Here is a 26,207-nt window from a genome sequence, read left to right as displayed (position 1 = left end):
CCCTGAGAGGTGCACGTATACAGTGCCACTCATTCAGCCTGCTGGCTGCCGTGCACAATCCCATCAACAGGTTGCTTTGAAGGCCACCGACTCTGTGGTGGGCCATCAAAGCATATCTTCATTCATTTCCAATGAAAGGATCTAAGGCTCCTAAGAGAAGCTGTGTTTGAAGTGATATCTCTGTGCCACTGCATTCTTTACCATGCTGTCATGGCTTGAGTTACACAATAAAAAAAAGTAAGAACATGGGCGTTACGCCAGTACCATCACCCTGATCATGTCTCAAATACATGTGAAGTACCACTGCTACATCTGTTTGATCAGTGAATATACCATACACTGGTTGTTTATAGCAACTGTCACTGTACATAATAAGACTGCAGTGTGTGAGAGCAAACATTCCTCTGAATGTAGATGAAACAACAAAACAGTCATCCCTACCTGTTGAATCTCTTGAGATCATGTTTCCATTAGTCAGCTTCTTCCCGTTGCTCACCTGAGATCATCTGAAAAATATAAAGGATGGGGAAAGAAAATGATTCAGTGAGTGGCTCATTCAACGGCAAAAAATAAGAGAGAGGAATCAAATTTAATTCAGTCCTGCTATGCCCAAACTTGCATTAACACTTCAGCAAACATTTATTTTTCTACAGTACAACTAAAGAGCAAATAGTTTCTTCTTGCAATGGGAGTCAGGAACCAATGGGATCTCAAAATAAATCAGAGGAATTGTGGGATGATTACCTTAGGATAAGAAAAAAAAACCTTTCTGTCACTCTGCCATCATCACTGTTCAATCAAAATCTAGGAATATGCACTGGAGCAGTAAAGTTTATTAGTTTCAAGTGTTACTACAAGTTGTCACTCAACAGCTTTGCCTTCCTACTTCATGCATTATTTTTAAAGCTCTTGCTCGACCAAATCTGGTTTTATATTGACCACATGGCTCAGACCTCTTCTGGTATCTTCACAGAGCATTTAAAAAGTCAAACCTAGAGTAGTGACATAGATCACCCCGGTCTGTTTTATGTAAATCTAAGGTTTCAGTGAAGTTTTGCAGTACCTGGCAGTGCAGGAGAATGGAAGCAATCAAAGTGGCTTTTCCATTCTACTGCTTAAAATGAAGTGGTGTGCTGGTTTTATTTTATAAGGTTAACAAGTTCAGGTAGATACTGAATTGAGAAAGTTGCAGGTTTCTTTACACAGATAAGTTTTAGACTGAAGCTATGAGCTCTGGACCGATGACAGTCTGGGTCCCTCTTCATCCATTCACGGACAAAGGTGCTCTCTGCTTCTGAGTTTCACTGTCCCAGACCTGTTACCTTGGCAACAAGTACACTGTTTCCGAGTGACACAAAGCCTGAACTTAAGAACCTCCTTTCAGGTTGAAGGCTCCAAGAGTTGAGGGGAAAACAGCAATAACAGGACGGCGGGGAGAGAAACTGAATACTTGCAAATTGCTTCCCAGAGTTTCTGGAGGACATGGTAAAATGATTCTTTCTTTCCTCTCCCTTTTAAAATACCTTTCCCTGGCATCAGGCACCATATGTAGTTGTGTGTGCTAGTCCCATTTCTTTTATATCCCTTCTTAAATTTCTGTTTTTTCTAGCTATCGTACTGAGCTAAGTGAGTTATCATGTACACCAGTAGACTGGAGCTGCATGTGGCTGGGCTAAGCCTCCAGATGAGGTAATGTTTAGAGGGTTGGCGAGCCAGGAGAAGGGTTGGTCAGGTCTTGATTAGCTCAGGGGTAGGGGCTCTCTCTAATATTGGACACCCCTTTGTGTGGTGAGATTACTACCTTATGAAAAACTGCCCCTGCTGACACGCCTGATGGGATCAGAGCTTCCTGCCTGCTGCATCGTCCTGCTTATGAGCTCTCCACACACAAGAGAGAAAACACACAGCCAAACACCAAGCACACACGAGTGAACATCTCAGAAAAGACAGGCATGAGCAGTGAGAGATCATATACACAACTCACAAGTTCTGTACATGCTTAAAAACAAACGTACACGGCCACACAAGCTAGAGCGTGCACAAACGGCACCTCCTAGGGCCTTCCCTCATCCACTTTTGTGTGTGTGTAATGACCACAATTGATGACCCCCAGATGGAAAACAACCTGCATTTATTAACGAGGCCAGATGACACACAAACACACACTCATGCTCGCTCACTTGCTTTTACTGTGGTTGTCTCCTCCGGCCACTGTTCAATGGAAATCACATGATGGACCACATCCAGCTCTGAAAAAACAACTGAGAATCTCCACCCCGAAAAAATATCAACAAACAATGTTAAAAAAAAACAGAGAGGATTCAGAGGCAAAGCTTTCAGGGGATTTGATCCTAGCAGTCTTCTAAAAAGAGCTGAGGCTATAGGATGATTTCAATTATTTGATATAATTTCTGATGGTCCATTAGTTCAAAATAGAGCTCTGATTATATGAGATGTGTAAACAGAAAGTCGCAAACAAAACCTGCAACAGAGCTGTACTTTTTTCCAGATGTGTAATCGACTGTTAATTAGCAGTGGCCTTACTGTCATGTAACCTTTCCCAAATAAATCCCATTTAAAACCAAGAACTGCAGTATAAATGCAGGAATCTGGTTTGTTCAACCACACAGCAAACTTCAACACCTTTCCTTTTCTACTGTTTAGAAGCCTACACTAACAAAAGCTCGTATTTCTGCAGTGCACTTTGTGAAAACAAATAAATACTTGAAGGTGTATACACACAAGCATGCACACACCAGTCAGGGACACTGGCACAACCTTGCGCAAGTGGTCCTTTAAACCAGTCATGTGAAACGACCCGTTCCTTTCTGCAAATCAGATTACATCTCCGAGCTGAGGCCTGCAAGTCCACACACACACATTTAAAGCTCGGGTCCATGCAACACACACGCATGCACACACACATACACACACATAACTTAATCAGATTTTGTCCCACAAACCTTCTTGTCTTTGTGAATGTGTGCTGCCGGTATCAGCCAGGCCCGGAAATGCTGGCTAAAAATATGCATATAAACTTACAGGTTACAGTAATACACAGTATGTTTGTACTATGCACTGTATACTGAATTAAGCTGAGGCTACAGATTCCCTTAAATAAGTGCAAAACTAAACAATTTCTTTGTCAAAGAAAATCATAGAGGGCTTTGATAAGCCTCCTTTCAGCAGAGCTTGGCTGCTGTTTGGCAGCTCTGCAGTGGAATGAGCACATGTGGAAACATGTTTATACCGTGTTTGGCAGGAATGCAAATGATAGATGATTCGCAAATTATTCAACCCCTATTCAGGTTACCAAGCACTGATGTGCTAAAGTAGGGAAATCACACAAGTTTCTTCTGCTTAAATCAGTGTCAAATTTTCCTGGGTCAATGAAATACTTGCAAATAATTAAGTCTAAAATGGTGGAATAAGCACTGTACGTGTGATAAAACATAGTGAGTATGCAAATACTTCCACACTGTTTGCTTCTAAGGTGCTTAATACTTTTGATGTCTCTGCGCATTTTAGCTTCAGTGATCAGGCTTGCAACTTCTCAGAGTTTTTGTTCCGAGTCTTTCAGTCTAAGTCACAATGTAAAAGAAGCTGGTTGGCTCACTGCTGGTGGACTGGTCGGCTTAATCAAACCCAGACAGTTGGAGGAAATACAAGTCTCTGTTCTTACAGGATCTACATTAGGCTCCACACTGCTAATCAGAAAGTCCTTCAACTACATCAGCATGTTCCCCTGGCCCAACCAACAACCTAACCTCATTTGTCTTTACAGTTTTATGAAGACACTTGAATTACGTCCCTATCAAATTTGGAAAAAACAATTGCTGCTGCCTCAGAACTCATCATAATAAACAAAATCCTCAATAGATTAGCTGTCTGTTTTCCTGTTGTCCTTGATGCCATGGAGGTCAGAGAGGGGAAAGTTGTGGGTGGCAGGAAGCTGAAACAGCCGTGCCTATAATGGAGTATCAGGAGTGCCAGCTCAACTCAAGTTCAACTCAAGCGGGTCATTCTCTCTTCACAGTGACATCTGAGAAGACCAGTGATGATGACCGGCATCGAGGGGAATAGAGGAGCAGAGGAACCGCACCCTGGGTTAGATTGCACTGGATGCTCAGATAAGAGGACAGGAAAAGGCAGTTTGGGGCAGGGCAACAGGGGAAGCTGGCTGGAGCTACTGTTACCCCAGGAAGAGCTCACTCATCCCTCAGATCACCTGCCACACCTGTGGAGGCCAGGATCTGATTCAGTCACACAATCCCACCGGGCGTGGAGTTAAGAATTGGTCACCAGAGCCTCAGATTGGACTCAACGTGAACCGATGTAGGTAACTGCTACAGCTAACATGCATAATAAATGAGTGTAGTAGTGGTTTTGCATGTTTTGGCCAAACTAATATAAATATGTATCTACTCTACATTAAAGCTTAGCGTTTTCCAAAGCATATAAAGTTTTTTTCAGATTTTGAACATTCTAGGCAACCATTGGTTTTCCATTAATCATACCATAGGAACACAGCTTGCAGAGACTTGAAACATGCTTTACATACTAATTAGTCAAGGTTACTTGATTGTTGTGTGGTTATAGCTCTCCTTTTTGGTGCCTTCAAGGCCACACTCACATCGAAAAAAAGAAAAAGAAAAGGAATATCAGTGCAAGAAATGACAAAATGTACATGGTCCTTTTTTGGATGTCTACGTTTTCCATTGTTTGTCTTCTGGGTCAAACTTTGCACCAACTTAGCAAATGAATGCAATTCTGGCAGCTGCTATGTAAAAGCCTGTTTCTGTGCAAAGCTGTACTACCAGTTGATTTTAAAACCTTACTGAAATGAGTGAAAAACAGTCAGATTATCTGGGTGCAGGCTCTAAAATATAAGATTTGCTGTTCTGTTTCAGAATTTCATTATAAATCAAATTATGGACAGTTGCCAGACAAAAGCAGCAATGTGGGCTCTGATAAGTTACTGTATGATGTTTTTGCCATTATGGTTTACATATATATTATATAAAAATTAAATCAATATATTAATAATCAAAAGTCATACTAAGTCACTGAGAATGGAAATGCTGTGATGTAACTAAAGAGGCATATGGTCAGTCTTACAGCAGACACACAGTCTCACACACACACACATACATCGGTAAAGTAAACCACAATGTAGTATCTTCATCTGGAGTGCATTTCCTGTCCTCCGGGTTGGCATATGGCTGCTGGGTCCTGTTTTACACTACTGCATCTCTCTGTGTTATATTTCCCTGCCTGCACAGAAACAACTGTTTTACAACTGAAAACAGGACAGAACTTTAAGGACAAGGACCATAGTCAAGATCTTAGACTTTTATTCTGGGTGTTCGAAAATCTAGAGCAATGTGATGTACTCTGCACATCTGGAAAAATCCCTCATGATGGATTATGTTGGTTTAGGATATAGTTTTGACAAGCACAGTTCCCAGTTTTACTTAAGTCTCTTCCCAAGAAACAGAAAGGTGCAATCATCAGTGTCATACACTGACCCAAAATTCAGTCTGGAATGGAAATTTAAGAGGATAATAAAGTTACAGCATGAGCAGCTCTTTAATCAGACAAATTAGACAACTCAACCCTCTTCCTCTTTAGAAAAAAAAAGTGTGTCAAATTTTACAGGGTGAGAAGTGAGGAGACAATTCTATTCAGCAGCAACAGCAAAGACCTATCATCTTGTCTGAAATAAAAAAATGTCACCAAATGATCTTCTATCACCTTTTTAACCCAGTAGAAGTTAACCAGGAGTGGTCACAGGAGCTGTGAAATGTTAGTTTTAGCATGAAGGTAAACAGCCTCTCCCATGGTGGGCCTGTATCCTACACAGAGTAGGCACATGTTTCCCATTGTGGTTAAAAGGGAAGGGGATTAAAGTGTAGTGCAGCCGGAGCCATAGCCATACACCCCATGGTGGGATCACAGTACTCTCAGGTCTTTCAGTACTGCTGATGCAGCCCAGTTGGAAGTGGCTGGTATTAGGGAGAAGCCATGGCCAGATCTATCAGGTGGGCTAGTCAGGGTCCTCTAGAGCCTGAATTTGAGGCCTTTCCTTGGGGCTGAGGAGGCAGGCATGTTACCATGTTGACAGAACTGCCCCACTCACACAAACACAGGGTAGCTAAGGATTATGAGAAGGTGTTGAAATGGAGCGGATTTTGCTTTTCAGAGGCCCAATACTGTCCCTATGAAAAAGAGATCACCTTCAAAACTCATATTAAAGACAGAAACAGAGGTAGAGAAAGAAAGAGATGAAGGTTAGGTTAGACTGAAAGACGGACAGAAATCTGTTTAATGGCCATCAGTTCAGGCTGCCAAATATGAGGTTTTCACCCCAGGGCCTCAGGGTCAAATAGGCCACATTCAGGTACCACAGGGGACACTTCACGCAGGAGACTGTGACTGTGCAGCCAATTAAAGGACACTTTAAAAAGGCAAATAGTGCAAGGGACATTGAAGAAGATATGCATAGTGGAGCATATCTGCACTTACCAAAAACTGCCAATTATCCAACACCCCATGAAGCTGCACATGGAGAGCTTCCATGTGCAGTGAGTAAAAACTCTTTCCGTGCAGGGTAAAAAGGGATGCAGAGGGAGGGTTGAACATGTGCCCTGTCATACCCAATATTGGTGTCTCTACGGGGTGGTTTGTGTGAAGTCCTATTGTGTTTGAGTAAAACAGTTTGAGTAAATCTGATTCTGAAAAATCATGACTGGTCCACACACTTTGAATATTCAATTATTGAGCTTAATTAAAGAATCTCTGCTGTGTGAAACTATTAAGAAAAGTTCAAATGGCATGTTTTACAGTAAACCTTAAAGACTTGCATCTTGGCTTGCAGTGCTCTTATGAAAATATGTGACTTTACTTGGACGTGTCACAAATGACTTGAGACTTGGGTTGGATGCTTTAAGCCTTGTAAACATATCTGTCCATCCTTGCTACACATTGCTCAATTCAGTGAGATGGGATTGTCACTGAGACATTCTTAACCTTTTGGCCTCAAAGCCCACACACATAAACATAGATAATTACATGCTATATGCCTGTCAGTCTTGCAGTGTTGGTGTATCTGCTCCTGTGTATGTTTGTGCATTAAAAGGGAGGAACTAGGGAGCAGGGATTCTGTCTAGAGCCTAAGTGTTTGTGCAGATTTACAGGACTTTTTCACCCACAAAAACTGTGTGGGTGAGAGAGTACGGCATGTTAATGAGCATGTGCGCGGTTGTGTTTTGAAACTGGAAACAGATTTATGTAGTGTTTGGGATCAGCTCTTTAAAGGTCACACTGAACAAGTTAGCTTTGCTCAATAAACCCTGTTCCCTCTCTGATCCAGGTGACTCTAGGCCAATAGTTTCACGACACACGGGACAGAACGTAAATACCACTCTGATCACTTTCTCCTCCTTATTGACATCATTAATTTCCTATTCCAATGACGCCACGCTGACATTCAGTGTCTTTGATTAATTGGTTCCTACAGGGCTTTTGGGCTGTTCCATTGAAAAAAAGGAACCTTCTGGAGCCCTGCATTGTTAGATCCAAACATGCCTCAAGCTGTAAATACGGCCACAGAAAAAGATACCATGGCAGTGAATAAGATATCCGCCACAGTCACAGAATTTTCCTATCGACACTTATCACAGTGTTACATGGCAGTTAGAGGGGATATCTGTCAAACTCGTTTGATTTAAAACATCTTTCATCGACAGATGTGAAACACACTTAAACACACATTCATTTATTGTCATTCATTGACACACAAGCCTACAAGCATGCCACTGCATGCAGATGTATGTGTGTACAAATAGTCAAAGCACACATTAACAAACGCAAACACCACAAAGAAGCCACGCAAAACTCCTAATGTAAATGTCAGGGACTGTGCTAGTGGAAAAAGGTGGGATGAGGAACACATCAAGGCTAATCCAGCCAGGGATTAGGAGTGGGCAAATATCACCAATAATAAACAAATGACTAACATTCCTGGTCTGTGTGGTTACGAGCCCCTGGGCTCCAGCTAGAACCCAACAGGGTCTGGATCCAATCCCTGCTGTTTATCAGTACGAGTAGAAGCGGCCACTGGTGAGATCTCCATGACAAACACTTGGGGGACAAACCTAGAGACCAATCACTCATCCTGCTTTGATTTACAGCCCAGACCTCAAAGTGTCCTAACCAGTCTCCAGTGACAGCCATATATCCTGCCACCCATGCTATGGGGCTTGTTCCACCAGCTTTGAAAAAGCCTGTGCAGTTTACTGAGTCTCAATCATAATTAATATCAAAACTACAAATGGGGTTACATTACGTTTGAATCAGTAATGTTCAGGGATTATAAATTTGACAACTTATTCTTAGGGAGAGGGTTTTGGTTAAGGTCTGGTGAGGACTATATTATTAAAACTGCAGTTTCAGTGCCAGAAGATCAATTATTTTACTTTGATGAGCAAATATATTTAAAAGTGGCATCCCATGAACATCTGTCTGTTAATCTGAGGACAAGTCTGCACTCACACAAGCTGCATCCTTGACGGTGAGACTGGGAATATTTTAGCCATGATCTAAATATCACTTGGATGTGGTTTTAGCTTACTTTATAAACCACATGCTACTACAATTTAAAACTGATTTTAACCAAGATCCTTTTACATCTTGACTTATGTAGGTCAGAGTAGCTGGACTGGCCTTCTGAGATAAAATAAAAAGGAAGGGCTAGAGTGCTCATATTTCCAGCATTGTCAAAAATACTGAAGACTGGGCAGGAGGAACAGCTGGAGAGAGATGGAAAAGAAGAACAGAGAGACCGAAGCGATGGAAAGGAGAGACACAGGAGCAAAAGGGAAGAGGGTAGTGGTTACAGAAGTGGGCCTGTGACCCGAGGGTCGCAGCTACATCCTTGGACCAGGGTTGGCAAAGTGAGAAACCATTAAGGTACTTTTGAGCAAAGCCCTTAACCCAAACTGTGCTGCTCAGTGACTAACAGGTCAGACTGTGGTTGTACTGGACAGCTTCCTGGTGTGTAAAACTTTGTGAGTATGGTCAAGGTGCAAAAGAGAGCTGAGTTCTCATCTGAATCAATAAAAGTGAAAAATAAAGAGATCAGGAAATAGGTGAAAGAGAAGAGGGAGATGGAGAAAGATTGAATGTGAGGGATGAGGGCCCAAGTGACGAAGATGAGACAGAATCAGTGAGAAGGACAGATGGAGACAGAGAGACAGATGAACCAATGCCTGCCACAAATCCACCTGAATTTATGTTTGCTCTCTCTTTATATAAACTCGAAACTTACCATTTCAGTTAATATGTTTTTAGTTATTGGCCATTTTCTGTTGTGATTTACCTATAATTTTATTTGGGCACCCACATCCATGCTTTGTATTCATCGTATTAATTTGTATTTATTCCAAGATTACATGCAGTTTAATATATAATGAGCAGTGATTATAAGAGATTAAACTAATGCTGAAAATATGAGTAAAGTAATTGATTGGTTGATCAACAGGAAATCAACCAACAAGAACTGTAATGGCCATTTTTCACAATTATCTGACATTTACAGACTAAATGATTACCGGTAAAAATAATTGTCAAGTTAATAAAATATGAAAGTCGCAGCCCTTGTTGTTCCAATCTGACACAATTTGGTAATGTCACCAGCTTAAGCCCTGCCAACAAAGACTTTGATTGGCTATGCTGTCACTCACTAAAATTTGTGGCCGGAATTGAGGGGTTTGGAACCAGGCTACAAAGTATTCACGCTCAAGAGCAAGAAGGATTTTATAACACGAGAAGTCAACACCAGAAATACGGCAAAACGGCAGACTTGTTTAGCATTATTGACAAAATATTGATCGCTTGTCTTGGTGTCACCATGGAGATTATTGCAGAGGAATTCTGAACATGGGCCATAGATTAAGGGCCATGATTTTTTTTAAGTAGTAACAGGCTTGGTTAATTAGCAGTTGTGTGATGAAACTGAGATCAAAGGTAACGCAGTGAAAGCAGGTTGTAATTTGGTCGGTGCAGTTTTCTACAAAAAGGAAATTGTGCACAAGAGGAGAAAGGCCTTCCACTGGAAATGCAGACACAGCAACATTTCAATCTCTCCCTCTACCAGCTCTTTTGTGTTATATGACATCAGATGAAACACTCCACTAAGTCTTAACTTGGGTCGATGTTGAGAGGCCTTAATCTCACCCTGTAAATGTGTGTGTGTATGTGTGCTGAGAAATAGTCTTCCCCTTTGCTGTAATCCACCTATTTTGTTCCGGTCCACTGTTCAGATTCAAGGTGGAAAAAAGCCGAGACAACAGCGTTTTGCCTTAGTCTGTCTGGCCCACAGTGCTTTACCTGCTGAGCACAGAGACTCACCAAGCCTGAAGGACTCTGTTGCTTTAACCCTGTCCCCAAGCATGTCCCTGGCCGGCACAAAAGCCATCTGGGGTGCGGCTGAGAGCTTTAGCAACAAAATAACTCTTTCAATCTGCACTCTGCATGGTTCTGACTGCAGGGCGCTGAGGTCGCCAATACCAAGACTCTTACTGGACCCTCCTCCTCCCTCTCCTCCACCCTTCTAATCCTGGCCTACATGACTGACTCTGACTGAAAGCCCCACACGCCAGAGGTGGGAGCCAAAAGCACTGTGAGATTCAAAAAAGACCACCTGCTCATCAAACTAAATTGCACTCACTGAAGGCAATGGGGAATAGAGAGAATGAAAAGGAGGGGAGCAAGAGGAAAAAAAGCATAAGAATAAAAAGAAAGACAAGTCAGTGCTCTCCCTCTGTGATCTTGGCAGACAAAAGAACAAATTGCATTTCTGCGTCATGGCACCCGAGGGTCAAAATCGGTATAGGCTCCCACTCAGTACTGTTTGTGTGTGAGCATGTTGATATAGGTTCCATCAGTTCCCACAAGAGAGCCAGAGAGGTACACAGGCCTACCTTTCAGCCTTTCATCTTGGCTTCTTTTGTATCCTGCTACACTTGGTCTGTTGTCTTTCTCCTCTATCGGGCAGAATTGACTGTTATTATTCCAAACAGCATTATCTTTATTAATGCCACAGGTCTCGGGACTGTGCACTCCCTGGGAGCCGGGTCTGGACAGAGCTGCAACCAATCTCCCTAGATAAAAGCTCAGTGGAGAGCTGTATGCAAGCCAGACAGCTCGGACAGGCCTTCATCCTCCCTCCTCATTCTCAGAGAGAGGTATAGACCCTACAAAGACTAAGATATGGCTTTAATCTTGGCACTTTGAGTCAGACAGAAACATTTGAACTGAGAGCAGCTCTCTACACGGCTATCAGAAGTCACTTCAGGTTTAGTCAGAACAAACAAATTGTATTATTAGTGAATACATTTCTATATTTAAAATTGAAAATAGAAAAATCCATCCATCCATAATGGAAAAGTTTTGAAAACAAAATTGGGGGAAAGATTGTGGAGTCATGCACAAACTACTCAGGTTGTAAGTCATGAAACTATATCTCCTGGTGCTAAAGAACACCAACCAGCACAGTTTATGAGGGTGCCCTCAATTTCTACCCTGGCTTATATTGTTGGTGGCTTGCATGTACTTGGAGCTGAGGCCATTTCCCGAAGTCAGCCGTGCATGACGAGTTATTTTAAAGATGGTGTGGAGAGCTGACGTGTGGCCAGGCCAGGGCTGGGCAACGGCTGGGGTCGCAGCTTAGTGCCTCGAGCCCCTCGCTCCAGTGGTCACACAGCATCAGCTCCCGGCCCGAGCCCGGACACTGATTTATGGGACAGGGGGATTACCATCAAACCAGCCGTGAGGACCACCCAGATGGTGGCACAGGATGACAGCCGCACAAACACACACAGGCACACATGCACGCAAATTCAAATACTTACACATTCACACATGCACTTATATGTACCTTCTTTACACAGGTATCCACAGAAATCCACATAGTTACACAAATAACAACTTAAATGCAAACAAGAATCTTGCTATTTAAGATGCAGTTGATATTAAAGATCAAAATTTTCTGAAAATTACCAAGCATGAAAAGCTGCACATGCCATTGGTAATGGCTCTGTTAACCACTTGAGTGCAGCAGGAGGGATTAGTTCGCTGAGGCTTCCTCATTACCACAATGCAAGAGAGCCAGCTTTGCTCATCAGAGTTCTTATGAATCCGCAGGATATGCTTGGTTTGAAAAGTAATTCTGCTCAATCACGTCATATTATTTCTTTTTTTTTCCTCACTTATGTTTGCATAATGCATAATTGAAGACTGACGACTTGTGTAATTTTCTATCTCAACTGACACAAGTCCAAAACAAGAGCCTTCCATGTAGTTACAGATGGGAAGCAGAAGCCAGGCAAAATCTCTGGCTTTTATCAAAACTGCTGTTAATTCTCTGAAATGGGTGACATTCAACTTGATCACGATGTTTAATAATTCACTTTCCACTTTTCTTAATGCAGGTCTGGACTCCTCTCGTTCTCATTCCAAATGCATTTACCATCCTTAATACTTTCCCACCAAGTCACATTTTCATCCAAGAACATGTGCAAATACACTGAGCAAAAGAGGAAAAAGGGAAGAAAAGCACATATTTCTCACTTGCCAGGGCACAGCATAACTCAACCTCAAGGCACCAGTTGGATGAGCTGAACAATAAGAGTCAATGACAAATCGGACATGGTGCATTCCTTGGGCAAACACTCACCTTATAAAGGGAGACAGGTAGGCAAACACTCACCTGCCCTAAGCTAATAACGCGTGTGGAGGCAAACACACAAACACACACACTCACACATGCACACACTTGAATGTCGATACATTGAGACAATGATGGGAATTAAACTGCACAAAACTCCGTTAGCATGAAAAGAGGAGCTGATTTGCTCATAAAAACAAAACAAAAAAAACAATAAATCTCAGATTACAGAGAGAGACACGTAGTATTTTTTTATAAGCACCAAAGAGGAATATGGGAAACTGGTGTCCCTTTGTGCTGTATAACTGTGCTATGTGAAACACGGAAAGACTGACACACAATTATAACATATACGGTGCACCCTCGATCTGTTTAGGGTTTCTCTTAATCATTGCACTGCAAAAATAAACAGAAATTGAATGATCTTAACCAAGGCCAGTGCAATGGCTGCAGGAGGAGGATTTAAACAGCTTATGTAGAATATATTTTATAATAAGTTGCACATTATAAACCACATACAGGTCTGGCCCAACAAACACAACATAGCCTCCTACAAAATCTGTATGTGCTTGCAAATGTATGAATGTGTGCAACAATGTTTGCGTACATGTGCTTATGAGTCAGTTGTAATGACTGTACTCGCTCTCCTACCAAACAAATCACACACATTTTCCCTTAAGGCCTTCTTTCCCAGCAGAGCAAAGCTCCAGTGACAGCACAACTTCACTCAGTGGGATGCACCCTCAACACTTCCTGACTATGTGATTCCCTCAAGCTGCCTTTTGATTGGACGCTGGAGGACAGAGAGGATGAAGAGAAGGGGGTGGGGAGGGGTGGCAATGCTGGCAGCGGACACATGAGAGAAAACAAATTCCTGCCCCATTACCATGGAGATGAGTCAACAGCAGGTCGGGGGAGAGCAGAGAGGGCCGGGGGTTGTGGGGCACAGGCTGACCTGCTGTAGTTAACAATTCATCCCTGTATCCGGCTCCCAAATGATTGGGCAAACACGGAGTGCTGTGGAGTCAAAAGGGCCCCAAGGGGCTGAGAGAGGGGCATCACCCTGGGGTGACACGCTGACAGGCACACACTGGTTGGTGGAGGGTGGACCAGCTGAAAGAGGGAGTAAGGGATAGGGGGCACCAGTGGAGAGGGAGGGGGCCTGATGGGATGTGGAAGAGTACATTGAGTACTGCAGGCTACAGCACAGTCACAAAACAGAAATGATGGCTGTGGCTTTTTTAAAGTAGTGTAATTAAATGATTTGTGTTCAAATGCCATTCTGAGGATGAGACCAATATTTTTAGTACACCGCAACAAACATCACCCAGCAGATTCTGTTGAAATTCTTCATGTTAAGTTAAACAGTTAACAACATTTGGCTACAAGTTGTGCCAGTGAAAGTAAGAGTTGCGTCAGTTTTATAAGCCTAAACCACAGTAACACTATAAGTCCCTGGCACATATCCACTTTGCTGCAGATAGTTAGAACATTTAGCACGTCTGGGTGCAAGGCAAAACACCAAAAGACAAAAAAGGAGTTAATGTCATCATATCACCTTATGACAGCTAACCTAATAGGGACAGGGTTAAGCACAAGTTAGCTGAGTTTTATAAAGTAGGAAAGAACTTGAACACAGAAACACAAGCACACTGAGACTATTTAACAGTGTCTTTAGAAACATATATACTCACCATAAGATCCCTGGGAAGCAATTAAGGGTTGACACCTCATTCCAGGAATTTGGATTCCTTCACTGTGAAAAAAAGAAATCAAAAGAGGCAAAACGTCACTTCACACACTGACTATATACTATTCCATTGCTTTATCTGCTTAACTCTTCACTTCCCATTTGTTCAGCTGGGTTCATTTAGGTAAACAGTGTTGGAGCATGTAATATGAGGTACAAATGGAAAATAGTTCAAAGCCTCAACCCACAAGTTCCCACCGGGTTCCAAAATACTGACCACTTTACAGTAGATCACAGCGCCACGTGACAATAATGGGTTAAGAGACCCACATAACAGACAAGCAATGGGCGGATCTCATCAATGGCACATCACACAGAAGAAGAAGAACCACAAGGCTTCAATACTGTACTTATATTAGGCTAGACCTTACGTAGTGTAAGGTTTTGTCTCAGTCAGCATAATTTGTCATATGTGACTTTATGCACTGTCACGGCTTGGTTTTCTCCCCAGAGTGGAAAACCAAATCCCATTATCCAATTGGCCATCGGACTTTGAAGGGCTGAAATGCCACCATTACAACAGACCTTTCACTGGCCAGCATTGTAGGGAGGGTGTGTTAGCAGAGAGGACCTGTTACTGGTTCTCCACTGCTACTCACGTCAGAGCACAGTGTTTTCATAAACACTACTGAAGCATGTCATTCCTTTAGTGGGAATTAGGATCCTCTCTATAATAATCCACCCAACAAATCTTATAAATGAAAAACAGAACAGCATCATTTATAGTGTGTCTGTCAGAAAAAAAGAGAAGAAAGTAACAAAAACAAGGGGAAAAAGTATGATTATGATAAAAATAGCAGATGTTGAGAGTCATTTCTCAAAAGGTGTATTATGCAGGGAGCTTGGGACGAAACTTTGGCCGAAGCTGAGGTCTAAATTTAGCATATTTACTAAAATAAAAAAGTGAGTTCATAGCATTGGAACTTTCTCCTCCCCATTCATGACCTCAGTGGTGCAGCCAGCGTCACTCATGACGAAATACAAACCATATAAAACAACAAAAAAAGACCTCCTCAAATACGCTGAGTACATAAGGAAACAACCGCAATTTAATGTTCCCTGTAAATGATCCCATTATGGCAATCCAAGTCCAAATCAACAGAAAAATATGGTTTTGTGCATTCTATATTTAGAACCGAGTTTAAGCGTGAATTACCTTTTACATAACAACCTTAAACAGAACACAGTCTCCAGTTTATTATTAAGACATTAACCACTTTATAAGTTGAATTAATAGACAAGAAATAAAAAAGCTTCTTACTTAAGTTTCCATGAATGTATACTTGACTGTGTGTAAAATACTGTAAAATGTGAATCTTGGTTGTATGACACAGTAGTACTGTATCCATATGCTGGGGTTGAGCCTGTGTGTGTGGCAGGCTGGGGAGGATGCCCCTGGGCCAGGCTGAGGAGTAAGCGAAGCAGAAGTCCCATCTAAGCTCTAAAGCATGCGAGTATCAGGCCTGTAACTAAAACACAAGCGTAAACACAGGCGATGTTAGGGATTACACCCTGCAATACCGCCGCAGGAAACCACAGACAGCACAGGTGTAACCATCGCCAAGGACACATTCTTCCCCATCTCCGTTTTTGCCAGTGGAAGTCTGACTGACAGCTCATCATCTACCTTTGTTGGCTGTGTGAAACTTGTGTAAACATCTGTGGGCGTTTGTATGCTTGTGTGTGTGAGTGTGTGGAGTGGGAGCCACAGGTGAGGAGGCTACACACATACACACAGAGGGATTACAATGGCCTAATGTCATGTCAAAGAAGCCTTGCAGCACAATACCACACATTCTCTCAGAGACTGTAAAATATTTCCTTCGAGAAATCGCCGGCTTATGTATTATATCTTTTTTTCTGAATGTCCCTCAAGGGTTTAGTCCCATATGTCTGACATATCCTTCTCGAGATTAAATCAGATTTGAAAAGTATTAAAAGCAATGATGTAAAGAGCTGCACAGAAAATTTGGAATATGTTTTGTGACTGATACGATATTTTAAAGCTTTACATTTGCAAGTAAAGCACAGAGAGTAAGATTTAGTGAGAGCAGCAGGGATGAGGCAAGCATTCCCTCAGTAAACAGCACCCTCTAGAGCAACACCCTACATTCAATCTTGCACCTCACTCTCATTGCTGCTGCCTGTCTCTGCATAAACTGCAGAACGCTATACTCATATGGCATATGCATCAGTAACAATTACTTCATGAAAAGTGCCAAAAATCCTGAAATTCCTCTGATTTTCAAAGTGAGAAACTCAGACAAGCTCAAGGGTTTACTTTTTTTTTCTTTGAAAGATACCAAATAAGCAAGCTGCCTTGTTCTCTGGCTTATTTGTGAGCCACATACTTACAACTACAGAATTGAGGTTGAACCTTACTCATTTTCCCAGTTTGAGTTGATAATGAGGCAGGCCATTATTAAGAAGTTTGCTTTAATCGTGTGCAGGGTTATTAGGGGCGGTTTACAGTACACAAGAGAGATTAAGGTAGGCCACGCATGACGGAAAGAGCTGAGGAGGCCAATGATAAGCCAGCTACCCACAACTGTGAAGCGGGCTGAGAAATATGAGCGCACAGTAGGACATGAAACCCAGCAAGACAAACCTCTCTCCCTTTCTCTCTCTCTCTCTTTCTTTCTCTGTCTCTCTGTCTCATTCGCCCTCTCTCTGTTCGCCTCAAACCTTGTTACACAACCACAAAGGAATGCCTCGTATATCGGAGACAGATTTAAAACAAGCGGAAAAGAAAAGAACAGTAAAGAGAGGATCGCAGAGGGAAGTATAGGAGCAGTAGGTGTTGTTTGGTTCCTTTATATTTATATAAAAGAACAACATGGCAGGGAGCTTGGCAATACTGTAAAGGCACGTTGCAGTGACACACAAGTCCAGACACATACGCACCTAACTACTTCACACATGCTTACATAAACTAAATCAGCCTGGGACCTACGGTTCTGTGCACCAACCAGGGAGCACTACACGTTTCCTCTATATTTTTCCATGCCATTAATAAAAATAGACATCGCGCTGTTTCAATACTTTTTGTTAGAATTAAGGGAGCACTTGAAAATCCATCATTTTATGAGCTTTCAAACTTTCCCACAGAATTCCCAGTGTTATTCTGTGCACACACACATTAAAGTAGCACTCAATTAGGCCGACACGCGAAGCCTGAAACGGGGCACTCGTATGCTCCTTAAACATGACAAATAGCACCCACCACCCCATGTTTATGAGACCCGTGTTGCATTAAAAAAAAAAAACTCGTCATTTCCTGACATGCAGACAATGGAAAATCATTCATTAACTAGAATCAAAAGAGATATTTTGACAAACTATTAAAGTTGTAAACTAAGACTGAAACTGAAATGAGCTGTGTCTGTAACATCAGGTGGAACCACATTTTCATATCATTTACCTTCCACTGTAAGGCTCAAAGGCTTAAGCCCTTTGATACGAAACAAAAGTTGGATTTGGTTTATGTCAACATTATCTATATCTTTGTTGCATCATCTTACTACATTGCACAATAAATAAACCACACAAATCCGAGATTAAAATGAACGTTTCACACATCCTTTTGCACTGCATGACTTGACTGCATTAGTAAAAGGTGTGTGTTTGTTTGTCTATGTGTATATCAAGTTAGTAGAAGGTCAGAGTGGTGAAGTATTAGAGCACTGTTTGCTCTCTTCCATGTGCTCTTGGGGACCAGCCTGTTTGAGAGTTTGAACAGTGACGTGTGAAACCCGTAAAAACAGGACATAGCACCACTCTGTTTGCTTAAGAACACCCAAAGAATGGACTGCCATTACAAAACAAATCCCTCAGCCTGCATTCCTCCTGTCCATCAAACTCTACCTGTTGAACAAGATATGACACAGAGCGGAAAAGGTAGCTCTACCTAATTCATGGTGGGATGACTTGCAATTTGTTAAAAGGTTGTCAACACTCTGACCTTCATGTCTGACCCACGGGAAGAGGCATGCATCCACAAGTTTGCAACAAGCATAGATTCTCTTTCTCTCTTTCCAGTAAGAATGAATGTGCTCATGCAAATGCAGGTACACATACTGTGGGTGGTGAGCAGGAAAACAGTATCTCATCTGGACCTTCTTTATCAAATCCAAATCCAATGAAACTTTATGCACCTCTATTTATTATTATTATATATAGAAAGGCAAATCTATATATAACGTCTCCTTGAACTTATGTGCTATTTTTGGCGGCCACCCACACTTACTCTCAACTGACCTTTTCATTATTTGAATGCTATGTATGATCATTTTGTCTATAGTATTCATTTTTTCTAAGGAATACTATTTTGATAATGCATTAATAGTGTAAGTAACAACAATGCAGAAAAGATTATTAAATCATAAATGGAAACATTCTAAAATGTGAGGGATTTGGTGCATAATTGTAAAATGTCACATCACTTTTGATTTTCATCACACAGTGATTTGAAGGTGTCTGCTAGAGCTCTGGGAAATTGTGCATTTTTCACAATTTTCTGACATTTTAAAGAACAAATAACTGATCAGTTAATAGAAAGAAATCAACATCATGAAAATAATCATCATTCATAAATTGTACCTTGCATTTTGATGCACCAAAGGAGACTGACAGTTCAGTAATGGTGCCTTTATTTCTGCCTTCTGTCTAACATCTGTTATATGAAACATTTTAATGATGTTTTCAGCAGAGATGTCCAGCTTGTTCTTATGTAACATGCGATTCAGCCCATGACAACAAACCAATGGATCCGATAGTAAAGTCGGGGTGACACTGGGTGGAAATCCATCAACTGGAACAGATGAAAAGGGAGAGAGGCACTACAAGATTCCAGCCCCCTGCCCTCGCCTCCCCTCCCGGCCATCATCCTCGTATCAGAGAAGCCATTGGGAGAACTGGATGTGATTTGTATGTGTGTTTTTGAAGAGGGGTGCTCATAAACAGCCATGAAAGGGGCCCCTCTATTCAGCCTGCAAGCCGAGATGCGCTTCACTGGGCTGGCCTTTTGTTTTCCCCTGTTCACAAAACCTTAAGCATAGAAAAAAAAGGGGTTGATTCACTCGATGTGTGCAGGCCCAAATGATGCCATTAGATTGGTGCCCGCTTTGGGTGAAAAAGGCTTCAGTAGCGCTTGAAGTGATTTAAAAGATGCAGGAGAGAGCTGCCTGCAAATCCTATTTGGGAATAACACTGGAGGAGAATGGGGAGGCAAAATGCCAAGCTAGTGATCATTCTATAGTATGCAAAATTGCTCTCAACTCCATGAGTGCTGTGGATGTTAAGACAAAAGATGCGGAACATTCCTTTGTCACGTGATGAGGGTCAATGTGCTGCGGTGGTGCGTGGGGTCAGGAAGTTCACCAAACTTCCCACGCTGCCTTACACCATAAGACTATGGTTAAAGCCTGTAACTCTTCATTATTGGCAAGAGAATGTTGTCTCCAAAAGGGCCACTACACAAGTGCCCACACGGGGATGAGCCATCAGAAAAAAACTTACAGAACTTCCTCATCAGCATGACCAATCAAACACACAGGGGACAAGAATAACTTTCCCATGACTCTAAGGAAGACTTGTCAGGTATGTCGGTGATGACAAAGTGATACAATAACATTGAGGCTAAAATGGTACAGGTATCCATTCGACCTTAACCGCTAGATTACAAAGCAAAAAAGACAAAACCTGTGCACCTCCCTACTCTAGCGGTCCAGAACAGGCATTCCAGCCAAACAAGCAGGTGATAATTTGACAATGACACAGTGCCAACCAATGGCATTGTGCGGGCTATGTCATCACAGTGCCCATCGACAGCAATCTAATAGGCATGGGAACCTGACAGTGTCAACAAAGGGACGGTGCCAAACAAAACCACTTGTTGTGAGTGAGAGGGCTCCTGAACAGGCTAAGTCCGGTTCCACTACACTCTGCTCAGCCTTCTTTTCTAGTTACATTATGTCTCCTTGACATCTCAGCTATCGGGGAGAACATGTCATGTTTGTTTTTCTTTCATAAATTATGTGCTATTTTTGGCAGCCACCCACACTTACTCTCAACTGACATTTTTGATATTTGAATGCTATGGATGATCATTTTGTCTATTTTGTATAGTGTAGAATCTTCTATGGTTGTGATAGAATGACAAGCCCATTGCATCTCCCTGCTTTCCACTCATAAAATTTAGGAATAATAAGCAGGTAGATAAAAAGTATGAACGAAGGATTGTCATTGGTGGAGATGATTATTGATCATTATTATTATTATATTATTATAGACTCGAGGTTATTACCTATGCAAGTTTTCTTAATTCCAAAAGGTGTGAAAAAGAAATCATGTCAATAGCTGTTCACAACTACACATTCAGATACATGGGAGGCTCATGGGAAACATTTCTGGGTAAGAGCCTCCTGTGGCTTTGCAGTCTTGTAAAGCCAAAACATGGAAGGAAAGGCAGTGATGGTACATGAGCACATAACCTTACACATAACTTTCAATTGAAAAATGAAGTTGCAACAAAAGTATATGAATATTCTGATTCGTAAAAACATCATTGGAAATCATTAACCATACACACCAGGTGACCTAACAATGAGTGGTTGAAACGTCTAATGACTCAGACAGGCTCTAAAATGATGAGTTTTCCCCCACTTGGCATATTTGTTAGCTGTCTGGCCTGCCAAGCAATATCACCTCTAATTACACACGACAGGGTAGTCAAATGCCCTAAATACCATACTTATCAGTGCTCATTAGTAACACAGTTTTATAAGTTTGAGATAAAGTTTCTGCTGTAGACTACAGTTACCTCTGGGATCTATGGACAGTTGCTTTATGTGGACACACTGTTCTCTGCTCAGCAGGCAGTGATAACTACCCTTTTGCCCTCAAGGTTTGTGCTCCACTCAGTAAAAGATACAGAAGCTACATGGATGAACTAACTTTTCAGTGCTAGCGCATGTAACCAACCAATGCTGAGCCCTGCATTAAGGAAGCTTCAACACAGAACAGAGAATGTGAATAGAAAAAAAGAAAACAAGGCCACTGAAGCTTCTTCTCGAGAGCTTGAAAGCATTATGTTCCCACAAACATGGTGTGTAAAAGCAATATGAAAAATACAATTAACTACTTATCAAGATCTATGTTTATGAGAATGGTATGATGATATTCTATTCTTCTGTAATGCAACCACACACCACAGATTGGAGCAGTCAATCAAACTTGGGGCATTCCTGACAAAATATTCCTGGAAAGGTGCCAGGACTAAACTTGTACTGGAATGTTCTTAAAAAAACAAAAACATAATTTATGTTTCTATCATTCTGACAATGAGATGAGCCTGTGCTAATTCTAATTAAAAAATAATAATCAAACATGTACTGCACTTTGTTTATTTATGATACTAATCACCTCAATACCAAGTAAGTCTTACATGGTGAGTTTGATTTCAGTGTTACAGTTGAGTGCCGTTGAGTGCAGTTGAATGTTATGCAACACGTCCCTTAAGAAGACACATTTACGTGTCAAATTCTAACTGATGCAAGACAATAAGTGGTTTGATATTTTTCATGCTTCATTGTGAAACCAAGTAGCAGTTTCTCAAGGATCAAAATATAACCGGCGTAGACCCTAGAGGCCATGATGTCAGTGGAAGTCTTTTCCAGGATGCTTGATATGGGTCCTGTGGGCTTCTGCTGATAAGATTGAGGAGCAGGCCATTAGGAGACCCTCAGCAAACTGCTTGTTGGCTTACAATGCTGCCTCAGTCTCAGCTATCAGACCATCTCACCACAGACCACATGTGGGCTAGCCGGACACAGGTAATCAGGGCTGTCAGAATGGGACCAGCTCCTCTTGCAGAAACCATCTCAGCCCTGTGAAACTATTTCTACTGAATGCACAGGATAAAAACTTTTATGTAAGTAGTGTACATTGAATTCTTATGGAAGCTGGAAGCAATGACTCACTTTGTGCCACATTCAGCAATGTCAAGCAAACATTTCATTCTTCTCCTCTCTTCAGTGACCCTCCTTGTACAAGCGCCACCACAGACTCTCTGTCAAACCGGTTGGTGGCGAAATCACTGTTCATTGTGATGCCTGTTGTCATGGATACACCCAGGTGTTGCTCACGAGCCAACGCTGAAGAATTAGAAAGCCAAGACGCTCACTAATCCTCCTCCATACCACAGTGTGTCAATAATCAGGAATGCACTGCCTAAACTAAACCATTGTTCCTCTGCCAACAAAATCACAAATATAAGCACTGACAGTGCCTCTGGGCACTGCCGTCTCTGGGACTGGAAAATAAATGAACTAAAGAGAAACAACAAGAGTGAGAGATGGAAGAGAGATGCTTTGATATCTCTCCAGACAGCTTAATATTGTCTAAATCATAAGGCTCTCCACTACAGTGCGGGATGGGGGGGTGGGAGCGTATATAGTGTTGTACTGTTGGAGATTGACAAAAGCAGTTGAGTAGTAGCTTCTTTATACAGTAGGACAAAGTCAGAGACAGTACACTCCTGAGAAGACCAGCTGCTGTCAGCAGTTGGATGGCTTTGAACTAGCACTAAGCCCCGAGACAGCAGGAAATATCCTCTTCACTACTTTGAACTCAGCCCCATTTGAGTCCAATTCAGAATATACAATCTAATAGAAAAATAATCCCACAGGGACTCATACAGATGCATCTGACAATAGCGTCTGATCTTTGCGGACAAAAGCTACCAAACCAAACTATTGGTTGCCCACTGCTCATCTGCCATGGAGTACATTTTTGTTACTATGTTCTGTTCTTCTGAGCACGTTATGTGGCAAGTTGCCATTTTTAGGTTGCTCAGAAAAGCCATTTGTCTCCTGTCACCTGTCATTTAAGAGGTTTAATGGTAGCTGACATGTTAAAGAGTCATCTTGACGTAAAGCAGCAGCACCTCAATCGTCTTACACAAAACTACATCTTACACTTTAAGATCAGGCCTGCAGACATGACTAGTTATGAGTCCATCCTATGGAAGACAAAACAATAGCTTGCCTGTTGTCTCTTCTTCTATCTTTCTCGTCTTTCGATGTGTGTGTGTGTGTGTGTGCACTGCGGTATCTCAGAACAAAGAAGCGCAGAACTGGGCAAACGGATGCAGCTGGAGCGCTGAGACCAATGTGGAACGCCCCGGCACTGAAAAAATCCTCCTTAGAGTTTATTGTGTGGGGTGGCTAGCCACAGCCAGTTCTATTTCCTCAAGATGCAAGGCCTTGCTGCACGCCACAACAATGAGCACCTTTGTCAAGCAGCACTATTATCTTTACATATTACTGTAAATGACAGGAGAGTTTAGTGCGTCAAAGATCCAATTTAATGAGCTCCAGGTATGTGCTTGTCATAAAACGAGAAACTAATTTAAACATCTGCAGATCTAAGCTTCATGTGCTTTCAATGTCTAATAGCATGTAAATGCTGATCTGAGGAGCTGGTAGTACTCAGTTCTAAATATGATTATATATCAAATCACCCTGAAGATATGGCACAAAATTATTTGCAGACAAATGTAAATGTAAAACAATTTATCTTAGGGCTTTTCTTTGGCAGAGATCATAGTTAAAAATGCTAATTTTGCAGCTAATTTTTATTTAGTTTACGTTGCAATCTAGTTCACACTACCAGTTACAAGTGAAATGGCTCAAAAACAAAGGTTACATGGACTCTCAATTACTTGTTTATTGGATAGAAGAATACTAATTGTGGTCTTGAAACCAGGTTAAACAACAAAAAACGGTAATGTTTGTGGGTTTGTTTTCTGCAGCGGGTGTTTTGTCAGTGTCAGTCCTGCTGTTCACATCACACATTGAGACAGAGGTGCACTTTTTCAGGAAGTCTTGGTGCATATGAACTTGATTGAATCATTTTCTTCTGCACATATAAAGCAAACAGGTAAAAGCTCTGGAGATCGACTGAATCATCCATAGTTGGTATAAATGCATCCTGAAGAGCTAAAAACACAGATCACATTGTTAACAGGTCAGAGACAATTGGACAGGCAGAGGCACTTGACCCTCTCTGCTATATTACAGCTAAATCTGTATGGAGTTATAGTTGTGCCTCATTCTTGAACGTGCAATAGAACATTTTGAGCACAGAAAATGATTTTTTGTGAGAAAATTGCAAGCAAAGAATAATCTATTCAGTGCTCAATATACTTATTTACATGTTTGCTATTATCCACCTTTTCCACTCAGTTGTACTCACTTTCCTTCTCAATTTCTCTGCTCTGTGTGCTTGCAAAGTCTTTTGACACTCACTCAGCATCTGTCTTTCTCTCTCTACATCTCTGCTCTGTGCGCTCTCAGGATTGCCTGCACACTTGTTCAACTCTGCACAGTGTTGCATTCTGCCACAACTCCAGCCATTCTGAAAATTGGAGTAGGGAATTTCTGATTGGCTGTTTTGTCTCCAATCTGATTGCTAGTAGGATTACAAATTACTAGTAGAGTAGGTAAGCACTGGAAGAATGGTAGTATAGCTCCACAACCCCACATTAGTAGTTTATACAGTTTTTTTTACATACCTAGTTTTATGAACCTTTATTCCATTCTGTTAGTAAGATAGCCTGGACTTTATTAGCTTGCAGTCTAGTAATCTTGGTAGGATGCTAGCAAACTTCTGCCATGTGTGCAATACCTAACTAAGCTGGTCGACTACCTTGAGGATTGCCAGCTACACAGTCAAGGCATTATACAGTAATTATTTGATTACTGTGCCTTTAATATTTTTTCAACTCAGTAGCACAAGTGTCTGTAAAATGTAAATGAGTCCTGATTTGAGTCTAATATTTACTGTAGGCTGGCTGACTTACTACTTTAAAGCATTTAAAAGAAGATGTAGCACACCAACAAAATTGTATGTAAATAAATATGTGTTGTTGTATTGTGCCTGCTTCCTTCTCCCAGTGCTTCCCTAGTAACCCATCATACTACTAGTAATCAGGTTAAAGAAAAGCAGCCAATCAGAAATCACCTACTCCAATTTTTAGTTTAGCTGGAATTGTGGCACACTAACACTGTGCGAAGTTGAGTGAGCGTGCAGGCAAACCTGAGAGCGCATAGAGCAGCTATGTTGAGATAGAAAGACAGACATTGTGAGTGACCAAATAAATTTTTGTTTTCTCAAATTAAATCATTATTTGAGTGATAATTATTTTTGCTCAAAATATGTTTTATTTTCTAGCAGAAAAATATTTTTCTGTGCTCAAAATGTCCCAGCACACGCTCAGGAACAAGGCACAAATATAACTCCATAAACCTGAACTTGACCCCTCAGTCACCTGATTTAAGCGGCTGCATTTTCAACAGAGCTGGTTGGTTGAGGATTATCTGACCCCAGACTTGTAGAACTTGGCCCTCCTCACTTGGCAAGTGCTCACTCGTCCTGATGTCATGGGTCTAATTGCTTGCGCTGCGTGGGATGTGAAGTCTGATGTACATTGTTGGCTGTGTGCACAGTCTTGTGTGTGTGTGTGTGTGTGTGTGTGTGTGTGTGTATGTCATCAGGAGCCAAGCTAACACTTGCCTGCAGCAACACACACAGACACACACACTCATGTCTTCACCCGCCACAACCTATCATTACTTCTGTCACGTAGCCACCTCCGCAGTGGGCCTCACAAGTCCCGACAACCACCGGCACACACACCTGGAGGGCCAAACACTTAGTTCCCAGCCCTGT

General features: G+C 41.7%; 1 long non-coding RNA gene across 1 annotated transcript in view; it reads right to left on the bottom strand.

Annotated features, from left to right (window-relative positions):
- The window catches only part of LOC122967760, a 53,266-nt gene that overhangs the window by 2,856 nt on the left and 24,203 nt on the right, over positions 1-26,207 (bottom strand). The window contains exons 2-3 of the long non-coding RNA XR_006398673.1: positions 14,422-14,483; positions 442-506 (exon numbers count right to left, since the gene is read on the bottom strand). This is a non-coding gene — a long non-coding RNA (uncharacterized LOC122967760). The remainder of the gene's footprint in view (positions 1-441; positions 507-14,421; positions 14,484-26,207) is intronic.

This window comes from Thunnus albacares, chromosome 17 (genome assembly GCF_914725855.1).
Source record: "Thunnus albacares chromosome 17, fThuAlb1.1, whole genome shotgun sequence".
Lineage (NCBI taxonomy): Eukaryota > Metazoa > Chordata > Actinopteri > Scombriformes > Scombridae > Thunnus > Thunnus albacares.
The sequence above is the reverse complement of the archived record's forward strand: the minus strand, read 5'-3'. Positions and strand labels throughout refer to the sequence as shown.